Source organism: Prunus persica, chromosome G1 (genome assembly GCF_000346465.2).
Source record: "Prunus persica cultivar Lovell chromosome G1, Prunus_persica_NCBIv2, whole genome shotgun sequence".
Taxonomy (NCBI): domain Eukaryota; kingdom Viridiplantae; phylum Streptophyta; class Magnoliopsida; order Rosales; family Rosaceae; genus Prunus; species Prunus persica.
The window spans coordinates 30,176,758-30,190,123 of NC_034009.1; positions in this window are offsets into that span (position 1 = coordinate 30,176,758).

Genomic DNA, 13,366 nt, shown 5'->3' on the forward strand with positions numbered 1-13,366 from the left:
TTTTTTTTAAAAAATACACAAAATTTACAGAATTTTTTGTGTATAAATACCAACCAATACTCTCACTTTTAACACCAACTCCTCATATATTGTTCTTCTCGTCTACTATGTTCACTTTCTCCTCAAATTTTATTCACTTTCTATTCAATATTTTTTCACTTTGAAGTTGTAATTTTTTTCTAGCATATTATGGGTTCTTCTAATGAAAATGGAGGGGCATGGAGCATGATGGAAGATGTTAGCTTGTGTGAGGCTTGGGTCCAAGTTAGTCATTGTCCCATAACGGGCAATGAGATTAAATTTTCTCATATGTGGAAAAAAATTCATCAAGCATTTTGTGAAAGGGCAATTGGTTCTACACGTACAGAAATGACATTATCCAGTAGGTGGAAAGTTCTTAATAAAGAGTTGGAAAAATGGAGAAATGCCTTAGCAAAAGCGATTGACAACCATCGAAGCGGAGAAAATCTTAGCAGTGAGGTAAATTATTTGTCATTTTTCTTCTATTAATTTCTATGTCATATTAATTTTTATTTAAATGTTTCTTGCAATTTATATATTTTGTTAATATGTCTCTAATTTTTTTTAATACATGTTGTATTTTTTTATTATTTCTTTAATTTCCATTATTTTTTTTTTACATGTTGCATTGCCAATATTTTAAAAATTCTCTTGCATTTCCATTTCTTTTTTTTTTTTTTATAGATTATACAAGCACAAATGTGGTTTGGTGCTACTGGCCAAGGGAAAAAAAGTTTCAACCATACCCATTGTTGGGAGGTGGTGAAGACTTGTAAGAGATTCCAAATTATTCCAACCGGTCCGACGGTAGTCTTGAATGAGACTCCACTTCGTGAGACGCCGGCATCGGATTCACCTATGGATTCCCCGATGAATCTAGACTCACCCATTGAAAATGAGCCAAGGCCTATTGGGAGGAAGGCGGCGAAGGCGAAGAGAGGGAGTAATTCTAGCAAGAATGCATCTCAATTTTTGGAGGAACTTTCAAAGCACCAAGCCATGAGAATTGAAATGGACTTGAAACAACAAGAGCACGATATGGCTATTCAAGTAGAATATGCAAAAGAAAGGGAGTATGTACGCAAAGAAAGGGAGTATGTACGCGAACAAAACATTGAAAAAAAAGATCGGGAAACCATGGCCATGGATACAAGCCATATGTCCCCTGAAACAAAACAATATTGGAAGCTAGAACGAAGGGATGTTATGAGACGAAGACTTTTTCGTGACGATGGACCTAGCAACACGGATTGGTTAAATGATGGAAACCATTAAAATAGTTTGTTTGCCTTTCATGTCTTAGTTTACTTGCCTTTGATTTCATTGTATTTTTTGTTTTCTTTAATTCATGTACCTTTGATTTCGTTGTATTTTTTGTTTTCTTTAATTCATGTACCTTTCATTTGATTGTATTTTTTGTTTTGTTTAATTTAATTCATGTATTTTATTTTATTATTAGTTGTATTGCTTTTCTTTTAGTCAATAAAGAAAATATTCAACAAAATCCTTTTTATTCAAAACATTCCATACATAATAAACAACCCACAACCAAAGCATAAAACATAAATAACCCACAACCAAAGCATAAAAAATAAACAACCCACAACCAAAGCATAAAAAATTAACACCCACAACCAAAGCATAAAACATAAACAACCCACTCACAACAAAAAATGAACAACATACAACATAAACATAATAAAATAAAAACAACTTCTTCACTTCACTTTATTCACCTTCATTTCCTTCATTGCCTTTCACCGCCCATAAATGCTCCATCAAGTCAACTTGACGGTGTTCATGAATATACGACGATTGCATCTCTGTGTAGCGATCAATCATACGAGGCATGAAACTACCGTCTCTAACCAACGGTTCATGCTGCACTGCTTCTCCATTTGGCCCCACTGGTTTTTCATAAATTCGTGTTAGGGCCGTGTCCATGGGATTTGGTTCATACACGTCATCAGCATCGTAATCATATTCATCTTCCACAATCATGTTATGGAGGATGATACAAGTCATCATTATACTCCTAAGCACCTCCTCGTCAAATAGACGTGCCGCGCCCCTGATAATAGCCCACCGAGCTTGAAGGATACCAAAGCACCTCTCAACATCTTTTCTGTACCCCTCTTGATAGCGAGCAAAAAAAATTTCCTTATGGGATCGGGGATGTGGAATTGTTTTCACAAATGTTGTCCACCTCGGGTATATGCCATCAGCTAGATAATACCCGGTCTAGTAGATGGTATTGTTAATTTCATATGTGATATTTGGGGCTTCACCTCTCAAAACATCATTGAACACCGGGGATTGACCTAGGACATTCAAATCGTTTTGAGATCCGGCAACTCCGAAGAAGGCGTGCCAAACCCATGTATCAACACTACTACAAAAAAGCAAAAAGACGACGGTAAATCACCGTCGTGTATTCGATTTTTCAATGGTCGTGGAATCCACCGTCATCTTTTCCCTCATATACCACGACGCTAAATCACCGTCGTTGTTAAAATATACAACGTCATCAACAAATACAAAACGACGTCTTTGTACTGCAAAAAGATCTAAAAAAGCAGTCGAGGATGAGAATAGACGACCAACTCTCTAAAAAGACCGTCGTTAAAAAGGAAAAATATGACACATATTAAGAGAACAAGGCCGCAAGATAGACATACAACGACGAAAATAAAAAAACGACGCCGTTAAATATCATTTTCACGACAATAAAAAATTTGACGTCTTTAAATACATTAGAAGACGACGTTATTGATACCTACTACGTCGCATATATAAAAACAGCCGTCGTAAAATTAATTTTCCACTTCGATTTTTCGATAAAAGATGACGTGGAAATAGTTGTCAGTGTCATTATTTACGACGTATGTATTTATTGAGTAGACGTTGAAAAACGAAACAACGTCGGTTATAAATATATGAGAGTCGTATTACAAAATTTATACGTCATATTTTCAGAAACAAACAACGACAATAAATATTAGACGTTGTTAAATAAAACAACGTCGGAAAACAATAAAAACAGACGTGTTTAGTCTGCTAAAGTTCTAGAAAATAGTCGAGGATGAGAATAGACGACCAACTCAAACAAATCACCGTCGTTAAAAAGGAAAAATATGACACATGTTAAAAGAACAAGGCCGCAAGATATACATACAACGACGACAACTAAAATACTACGCCGTTAAATATAATTTACACGACAAGAAAAAATATGACGTCTTTAAATACATGAGAAGACGACGTTATTGAAATATACTACGTCTCTTATTTACAAACAACCGTCGTGAAATAAATTTTCCACTTCGATTTTTCTAAAAAAGATGACGTGGAAATAGTTGTCAGTGTCATTATTTACGACGTATGTATTTATACAGTTGACGTTGAAATGCGAAACAACGTCGGTGGCATTTATATAGTCGACGTTGTATTTATATCTATCATCATTACTCACGACGCACTTAATAATATAGACGACGTTGAACTTCTAAACAACGTCGGTTCCAAATAAATGAGAGCCGTATTACAGAACATATAGACGACGTTGATTATGATGAGAGCCGTATTACAAATAACGTCGTTTAATTGTTATTAGACGGCGGTTATAATGAACTTCCGTCGGAATTCATTTCGTTCCTCTTCGTTTATAAAAGAACTTGCGACGTGAAAAATGTATGATGACGTCGTATTTTTTAACGTTCAGATTATATATCTCGTTTTTTAGACGTCGGTATTATGGGATTGGAGTCGTGTTATTTTGAATTACATGGCGGTTCTTAATCCTTCCCCGACGTGATATCCTGAATAATTGCTTCACAATTGCGTCGTGGTTCTTCATTGTTACGTTGCTTTAAGACGTCGGTAAATATGCTGAATAACTGGTTCACAATAACGTCGTGTTTTATTTGAACGTAGAAAGTGAAGAAATCACATTACAATATATTACAAAATTAATGTCATACACTGCCAATTACATAAGCATCATTCAATCCATATATCTTCACACCCATCTCGAATATTTTGACCGCCTAACTCACCCATCAGTTCATCAAATGTGTCAACATTTGGCATCCCTCTAGTAAATGGCTCACACTCAATTATCACATCACCTAAGACTTCATCACCAATAACATCATTATATTCTCTATTAGGCATTGATAACACTACCGACCAACCACGATGCATCGGGTCGTCAACAAAAAATATTTGTTTGACTTGAGAAGCCAAAACAAATTGGTCATTCCTATGTCCAATTTTACTCAAATCTACAAGGGTAAATCCAAGTTCGTCGACTACAAGACCAGAACTATCTATCCAATCACACCTAAAGACTGGGATTGTAAACTTTTGGTAGTCAAGGTCCCAAATTTCTTGAATGACACCATAGAAACCCATATTTGAGAGAATTGGGTTTTTATCCTTGGCACTAGCAACTTGCATGGTATGTGCAAGTAAATAAACTCCACTATTTTGAGTTGTTCGCACATCATCTTGTGCCTTGATATTGAATTTAATACCTTTAATAAGATAGCTCCTATATAATGGCACTGACATGTTTGGACCAGCTGCTAGCCACCTTAAATTTTCTGATACGCCATGATTGTCTTCCTCAACTTCACTTTGAACCTGCAAATTAATCATATCTTAATTCATCCTAACATATAAATAAGAAGAAAATTAAAAGAGAAATATGTTATTCAACAATATATACCTTGAAGCGTAGCCATTGAATGAAAGTGCTATTGTGCTTATCCTGCAGCCACTTTGTTCTCTTTCTAAATTTTGGATAAGCAGTCTTGATGTGAATCATATGTTGCCTACATGACACGAAAAATTCAAGCATTACGGTCCTAAATATAGAAGATAAACATAAGAAATAATTTAAAATGGAAACTTAAAGAATAAAGCTCATACGTACTCGATATAAGGTAGGACTTCCTCCGTATTCTCCAAGACATATAGATGTGCTTGATTCAACAGGTCCTGATCAACTACGCTCACTGTGCAACCTGATAATGGCTTTGAAAGTCCCATCTTTTGGCTTGAAGGCACTCCAACTGTACTAACATCAGATAAATGCTGAGTACAACACTCTACCGCTTCTTCAGCTATATACCGCTCAGCAATGCAACCTTCGGGACGAGTACGATTCTGAACATACCCCTTCAGCACTTTCATATATCTTTCAAACGGATACATCCACCTAAAATATACTGGCCCACATAGACGAACTTCTCTGACAAGATGTACTACTAGATGAACCATGATATCAAAGAATGAAGGGGGAAAGTACTTCTCAAGCAAACACAGAGTAACTACTACATCTTCTTCCAACTTATCTAGCTTGGAAACATCAACAGTCTTTGCACATATAGAATTGAAGAAGAAGCACAAACGAGTTATTGCATACCTTGCAGGCTTCTCCAAAACAGAACGAATTGCCACAGGGAGCAATTGTTGCATTAAGGTATAACAATCATGTGATTTAAGGCCAAGAAGTCTTGAATCTTGTAAAGATACAAGATTTTTAATATTTGAAGAATAACCTTCAGGGACCTTCATACCATAGAAAGAATTGCAAACCTCTCTCTTCTCTGCTCTTGACAAATTCCAAGGCCCAGGAGGCAAACGAGTACGTCTTTCTCCATACTCGGGTTGCAAATCAGTTTTGACCCCCATGTTCAATAAATCTAATCGAGCAGCAATCCCATCTTTATTTTTTCCAGGGATCTCCAGCAATGTACCAATGATACTATCGCAAACATTCTTCTCAATGTGCATAACATCTAGGGCATGCCTTACAGGAAGGTATTTCCAATACTCGAGATCAAAGAATATTGATTTCTTCTTCCAACAAACTCTGTCACCATTTTCAACCATATGCAGCACTTCTTCTCCGGTTAATGGCTCGGGAGGTATGCCATATTCAGGTTTCCCATTAAAAGCTGCACGTTGCCTCCTATATGGATGATTGATTGGTAACCATTTTTTATGCCCAATGTAACAAATTTTGTGGCCATTTTTCAACCTGTGACTAGGTGTATCATCGCCGCATATTGGACAAGCTTTATATCCTTTAACAACACAACCAGATAAGTTTCCATAGGCGGGGAAATCATTAATTGTCCACATTAATGCAGCTCTGAGTGTAAAGTATTCTCCATTATGTGCATCATACACTCTTCTAATCCCAACCCACAAGGATTTTAAATCATCAATCAAAGGCTCCAAGTAGACGTCTATATCATTTTCGGGTTGTTTAGGACCGGAAATCAATAAGGTTAACATCATGAACTTTCGTTTCATGCACAGCCATGGAGGGAGATTATATGTAACTAAGATAACCGGCCAACAACTATATCTGCTACTTAGAGAACTGTGAGGATTGAATCCATCAGATGAAAGAGCCAATCTCAAGTTTCTCGGCTCATTACCAAACTCAGGCCATTTATCATCAAGAAGTTTCCAAGACGGGGAATCCGCCGGATGAGACATCTGACCGTCAATTGATTTTCTAGCAGCATGCCACCAAGTCAAACTCTTAGCTGTCTCATGTGATTGAAACATCCTTTTAAACCTTGGAATTGGGGGAAAATACCACACCACCTTCGCTGGCACACCCTCTTTCAAGATTGAATCTTTGCCTTCCTTCCACCTTGAGATACCACAAGTAGGACAATTAGTTGAATCCTCATACTCCTTCCTATACAAGATGCAATCATTGGGGCATGCATGCATTTTCTCATAACTCAGCCCCAATGCACACAAAGTCTTTTTAGCCTCATACATGGAGGTTGGTATTGTATTTCCTTCTGGAAGCAAATCGCCTTGAAGTATCAATAATTCTGTAAAACAGACATCACTCATCCCATGTTTTGCCTTCAAATTATACAACTTCACTAATGCCGATAACTTCGTGTACTTTCTACAACCAGGGTACACTGGTTGATCTCCATCCCCAATCACATTGGCAAACTCATACGGATCCGAACCAAAATCACCAAAATCATTATCATCCATATCAATTTCTTCAGACACAAAACTGTACCTACTATGGCCATCATCTTCTTCAACATTTCTACTAGCATTAGTAGTTGCTTCCCAAGGTTCTCCGTGAAATGTCCAATTCTTATAGCTTTGGTCAATTCCATTAAAGTATAAGTGATCCCTTATAATTCCAACCCCAAACAACTTCAAATTAACACATTTAACACATGGACAACGGATATGTGTTGTAGTTAGAAGATTTTCTACAGCAAAGTTCAAAAATGCTTCCACCCCAAATTCATATGCCTTCGATCTTCTATCCGAGTGCATCCATGACTTATCCATCTCCGACACTATAACCTATTATCTATAATAAAGTGAAAATACAGGCAATGACCATCACTATAGCAGATTATACAATGATCTAATCGCAAGTAATACACAACAGAGACGACGGGTTTTAAACAAAAACAGACGTATTTGGCATATATAGACGACGGATTTTCAACAGACGTCGTCTATTATAAGTAATACAAACGACGGTTTATGAAAAAACCGTCGTGTATAAGTAATACAACGACGGTAGTTTAAAAACACCGTCGTGTAATCGTCGTCGTATGCCTTAAAATTCGTTGTGTTTCAGTTTATTTTCAAGAACACAAAACCCATTAAGAACACAACATATATATGAAACCAAGCAAGAAACCAACATATACATGAAACCAAGCATGAAAACAATAAATCCCTTCCCAATTCAACATAACATAGGGTGATTAAAAGATACGACAAAATTAAATCCATTCCCAATTCAACATAACAGATAATGTAATCCATGAACCCATTAAACAGAAAATCCATGAACCCATACCTATAAGCACATTATTAACAGATCGCAAAGCATACACATAAAACCCTTTAACAAAACAACCTAATATAACTCGAATCGTTACTAGAATCATCACTCGAATCCCCATCTTCATTATCAGTTTCTTCCTTCGTAGGTACTATTTGCTCCCCATCATTTTCTCCATAACGGAAAATGACAAGATCAAATAAAGGTGTACTTTTGCTGGAAATCATTTGGAAGTTGGTGATCTGTGTCTTTTTGTGTTGATTTCCAGCAAAAGTACACCTTTATTTGATCTTGTCATGAACCCATTAAACAGAAAATCCATGAACCCATACCTATAAGCACATTATTAACAGATCGCAAAGCATACACATAAAACCCTTTAACAAAACAACCTAATATCATTCAATGAATTTACAAGGGGAAGATAGGGTTTGTACTTACAGGTTGGACGAGCTCACAGATTCGACGGAGCCTGGAGAGTGCAACTTTTAATTAGAGCAGAAGTGAGAGAGTGAAATGTTATGTCGCGCGAAATCTGAAAATTTTAGGTTTCAGGGTTCGAAGTATAAGAATAAGAGCCAAATCTAAAAAAATTTAGGACGCGCGAAAATTTTTAGAGCTCGCGCGTTTTAAAACGTCGAAAGAAAAACCAAGGCGAAAGTTCTACACGTACCGACGTAAATTTAATATTCCACGACGGAAACTTCATTTTTCGGATTAAGAACGTAAGGCCGTTCATTTTGAAGCTTCATTTTTCGGATTAATTTTAAATTTATTTTGAATTTTTTATATAACGACGACTGAAAAACCACGTCGGTGTTAAGAAATTAAAGACGTTGTAAATTATATAAACCGACTTACATATTAAAATGACGTCGTTTAAAGCGTAAACCATGTCGTATGTTTTTCTGTACGACGTAAAATATGTATTCCACGACGCAACCACCGTCGTTAAAAATTAATACCCTAAACCCATAAAACTAAATTATACAATTTAAAAAATTAAGTTTATAAAAGGTTTTATGGTTTTAAAGCCTAACATATACCCTAGACTACCCAAAAATTATACTTTAAAAATAAACCCCAATAAATAACAACCCTAATCTCTAAACCCTAGACTCTAAACCCTAAACCATAAAACTAGAAGTGATTTTATGACTCATCAAAACAATTTTGTTTTGGATGGTCATTTTAAATTTTTGTTATTCAAAATGAATTTTTTCAAGGTTTATGTGGAAGAAAATATATCAATGACTTCATAGAAGTTGACTTTTCAATTTTCTGATTTATTTTAAATTTATTTTGAATATTTTGATATAAAAATAATAAAATATTCTTACCACAACAACAAACCACGTCGGTGTTAATAAATTGTAGACGTTGTAAATTGTAATAGACTACTAAGTCGTTAAAATGACGTCGTTAAAATGAGAAACCATGACGGCTATTTAACTATACGACGTAAAATATATATATCAACGACTTAACCGCTGTCGTTACATAAACGTCGTCGATGATACCCTGAACCCTTAAGAAATTGAAGATGTTGTAAACCATAAACGACTCAATTGTTCAAAGAACGTCGTCTAACTATATTTTTACGTCGTATTTGTTTAAAACACGAAACAACAAAATACGACGGTTTTTGACTTTATTAGGTCGTTGGAAAAGTATTACACGTCGGTTAAGCAATTTGTATGTTTGTTTTTTTTTTAATTTAAGAAAACCTCAACAAATTTTTACATTACATATTATAGAGAAAATTTGTACATTATACATAAATATCAAGTGTTCAATAATTGCCCTGTTTAATAATTTGGAAAACAAACTCTGCCCATTCATTCTGGACTTCATCAATGGCTTCTTGGGGGTATGAAGCTTCCTGGTTTCCCTTGGCATACTGCATAAACAATGACTATTAGGGTTTATAAATAAAAAGAAATTCAATCACAGACGACGATATTTTTCATAACCGACGTAGTATATCCATTCAACGACGTTAATTTTACATGACCGTCGTTGATAATACAAAAAACGACGTGAAATGTATGAAGGTAATTTCTTCTTACCTTATTCTCAAACCCCAAGGAAGGATCCATGATGATGTCCCTCATGAAGCGCATCACATAATACCCGCATTCGACATTGCTGGGTTGCTTTGGTGTGCCTGAGAGAGTTTTCCAAATTACATTTTTACGTCCTGCTCGGCCTATGTGGGTATTATATATTTTTAAAGCACTGTTCACGATGTTTTTCGCCTCTTCGTCGACCACGCGATGACCTGGCAGAGGATCCAGAAAATAGACGGTCTCCTTCTTTGCTCTTACAATCAGCAAGATCCAATGACGGCTGCACAAAATTAATATAAAAACGACGGTTATTTACAAAAACGACGTATTATAGTATTTCACACGACGAAATAAAGTAGATAACGACGACATTATATATTTATCACGACGACAAATAAATACCGACGTGGTTAGTAGTTTCAAACGACTAAATAAAATAAAACACCGACGTGGTTAGTTTATAAGCTGTCATTTATTGAAAATCATAAAAACAAAATCCTAAGGAGACTAACCCTGGATTGTAAGGCATCATGAAAAGCTGTTCACCGTCTGTCTTCTGAAGTCGAGCTGCTACCAGTCGTGATCTTTCAGTTATTGTGCCAGAGTTGGCACTAACTGTAGCAGGGTCAATAAAGCCAACCATGCTGCACATATTGGCTTGTTTCAAAATATCGTGTAAGTACCTAAATACATAAAATAATATAAACAAGTCAGCAAAAACAAACACGACGGTTATGTATAAAAAAACGACGTATTATAATATTTCACACGACGTACTGAAATAGATAAGAACGTTATAATATATTTATCACGACGGTAGTTAGTTAAGACGACGTGGTTAGTTAGTTAAGACGACGCAATATATAAACCAACGAGTTATTATCTTAGAAGTACAAACCTCATATATACAGCCAATACAGTAGCTCCAATTTCTTCCATGCCTGCAAATTGTGTAATATCTTCAGGCAGGAGGAAGGTATCGCGCTCACCACCCAACACCTCCTTATCAATTGTAAATTGGAGTGTCTTATCCTCAGGCAGGAGTGTCGTTTCCACAAAACGACAAAGGGTTTTTAAAGAAGATGGCGCCTCCATATTTGAATAAGCACCAACTTCAATAACCTGTTTAAAGAAATAAAAAAAATGACGTGGTAATTCAATAAAGACGACGGTTTAAGGAATAAAACGTCGTCTTAAAAGGATTTAAACGACGGTGAAAAAACTGTCGTGGTAATTCAATAAAGATGACGGTTTTATTAATAAAGCGTCGTCTGAAACCATTTAAACGACGATGCAAAAACCGTCGTTTAAATATTTTATTACGTCTTAAAAAAAGTCCGCCGTCTAAGTTTTAAACAAACGACGGATTAAATAAAAATATCGACGTCTGAAATTTTGAAAAACAAATAAAAAAGGCAAAGTTATGTGAACATACCTTGTCGTCATGCTTTTCTTCATCTTCTTTCTCCTTTTCTTCTTCCTTTTCTTCATCTCTTTTTTCTTCTTCTTTCTCTTCATCTGGCTGATGTTTCCCCATTTTGGCAGTATCATCCTCCAAATGTAGGGATCTCACATCACCTCCAGAGCAGCTAGCTTTGTCAAACATTGGATTTTTGGGGCTTTGGCTAATTCTTGGTTTAAGCATGCTTGGATCAAAATTGGGAATTAATTGGGAAAGCTGACTCAGGAAATGCTCCCTCTCAGCCTCTACCAATTGTTTTGTCCTAGCCTCCATCCTTAAGGCCTCTTCCCTTGCCTTAGCCTCCATCTTTTTAGTCTCTTCTTGAAGGAGAACTCTTAAACTGTCCTTCAAACGGTCGTCAAAGCTCACCCTCTGTGGTTTGGGCAAATTGAAATATTGCCTTGGGGAAACACCAACACCAACTCCCCTCAGTCTGCCTGGATGCTCGGGGCCCAAAGCCATGGTCAGCACATCATTGCTGCCATCTACTCTGACTTTGCCTTCCGAGACTTGTTTCTGCAATTCATCCTAAAAAAAGATAAACAAAAAAACACACGACGGTTATTTATGTACAAACGACGTATTATATAATTTCACACGACGCAATAACGTATAAACCGACGTTATTATAACTTATCACGACGGTAGTTATACCGACGTGGTTATTTATTTAAAACGACGAAATGAATAAACAACCGACGTCTTATGCTATAATTAAAGATAACAGAGTAGTGATTCCTATTTAGACCGTTAACGACGTTTTTAAAAAAGTTTCGACGTGGTAATATCATTCACACGACGCGAAAATGAACCACCGACGTCTTATGCTATAATTACAGAAAACATAGTAGTGATTCCTATTTAGACCTTTAACGACGTTTTTAAAAACTTTTCGACGTGGTAATATCATTCACACGACGAAAAATATAACATACGACGTAATAAGAATTACAACAGAGTGATAGTAGGCTTACAATTAATTTTGCTTTCTCTGCCACCTTTGGATCAGGGATGTTACCATGTTTGTCCTGTCTAGCTCTCTTCCATAAGGTAGATCGATCAATTTCTACCCCAGGCATGGTTTCCTCCAATTGATCCTCCAATCCAGCATATCCTTTTCGAGACAATCGATGATTGTACTCGAGTTTCTCCCTAATCTGTGCATGTTGAGAATGCACAGACTCAAAATCTTTGGATAGCCTTGAAGCTACAAAGGCATCCCATTGTGCTTTCTCTATGAATTTATATGTTTCAGGGGGTTGGCTTAATTTCTCCCTGTCATTGGTGTATGGAAGGATATAATGCCTCGTTAGTGTAGACTTGAATCCTTCCATTTCTTGGAAGCAGAAGCTAAAACAGAGGTCTTGCCCCCTTGGCCTACGACAAAAGCCATGTCAACTGCTTCCCAAATCTGCTCCTTTATATCCTTGGGGATTTGGGACCATTTCTTGTCCACAAGTGGGATCCTGGAGCGTGCCAACACACCAATATACGACTGCATCTCAATATGTGCTTGGCCAACACCTTTCCCCCTTTTATTGTACTCAACAATTGGCCTCAGTTTCTGAAGCTTTCTCTTCACAACACGAGGCATTGTGCTCATACCTCGACCAGTCTTTGAATCATCAGAGATTGTTGTCTGGCTGGTTTGTTCTGTCTCAGCAGATGATGAAGCAAACTTCATCTTCTTCGAAGACTTCATCTCCTTCGAAGACTTGTCTTGAGGAGCTACCATTCCAAGCTTCTTGGAGCCAGAATCCTTAGTTTGTTGTTGAGAAACCATTTTAACAGACAAAACTGCAAGTGAAAATATTTCAGGAAAACATTAAGAACACAAACGACGGTATTAAAAAAATACGACGTATGATATGATTTTAGACGACGCAATGAAATAATCTCAGACGTAATAAATGTTTAAAACCATTATTTATATAACGTCGTGGTATATATGTTCAC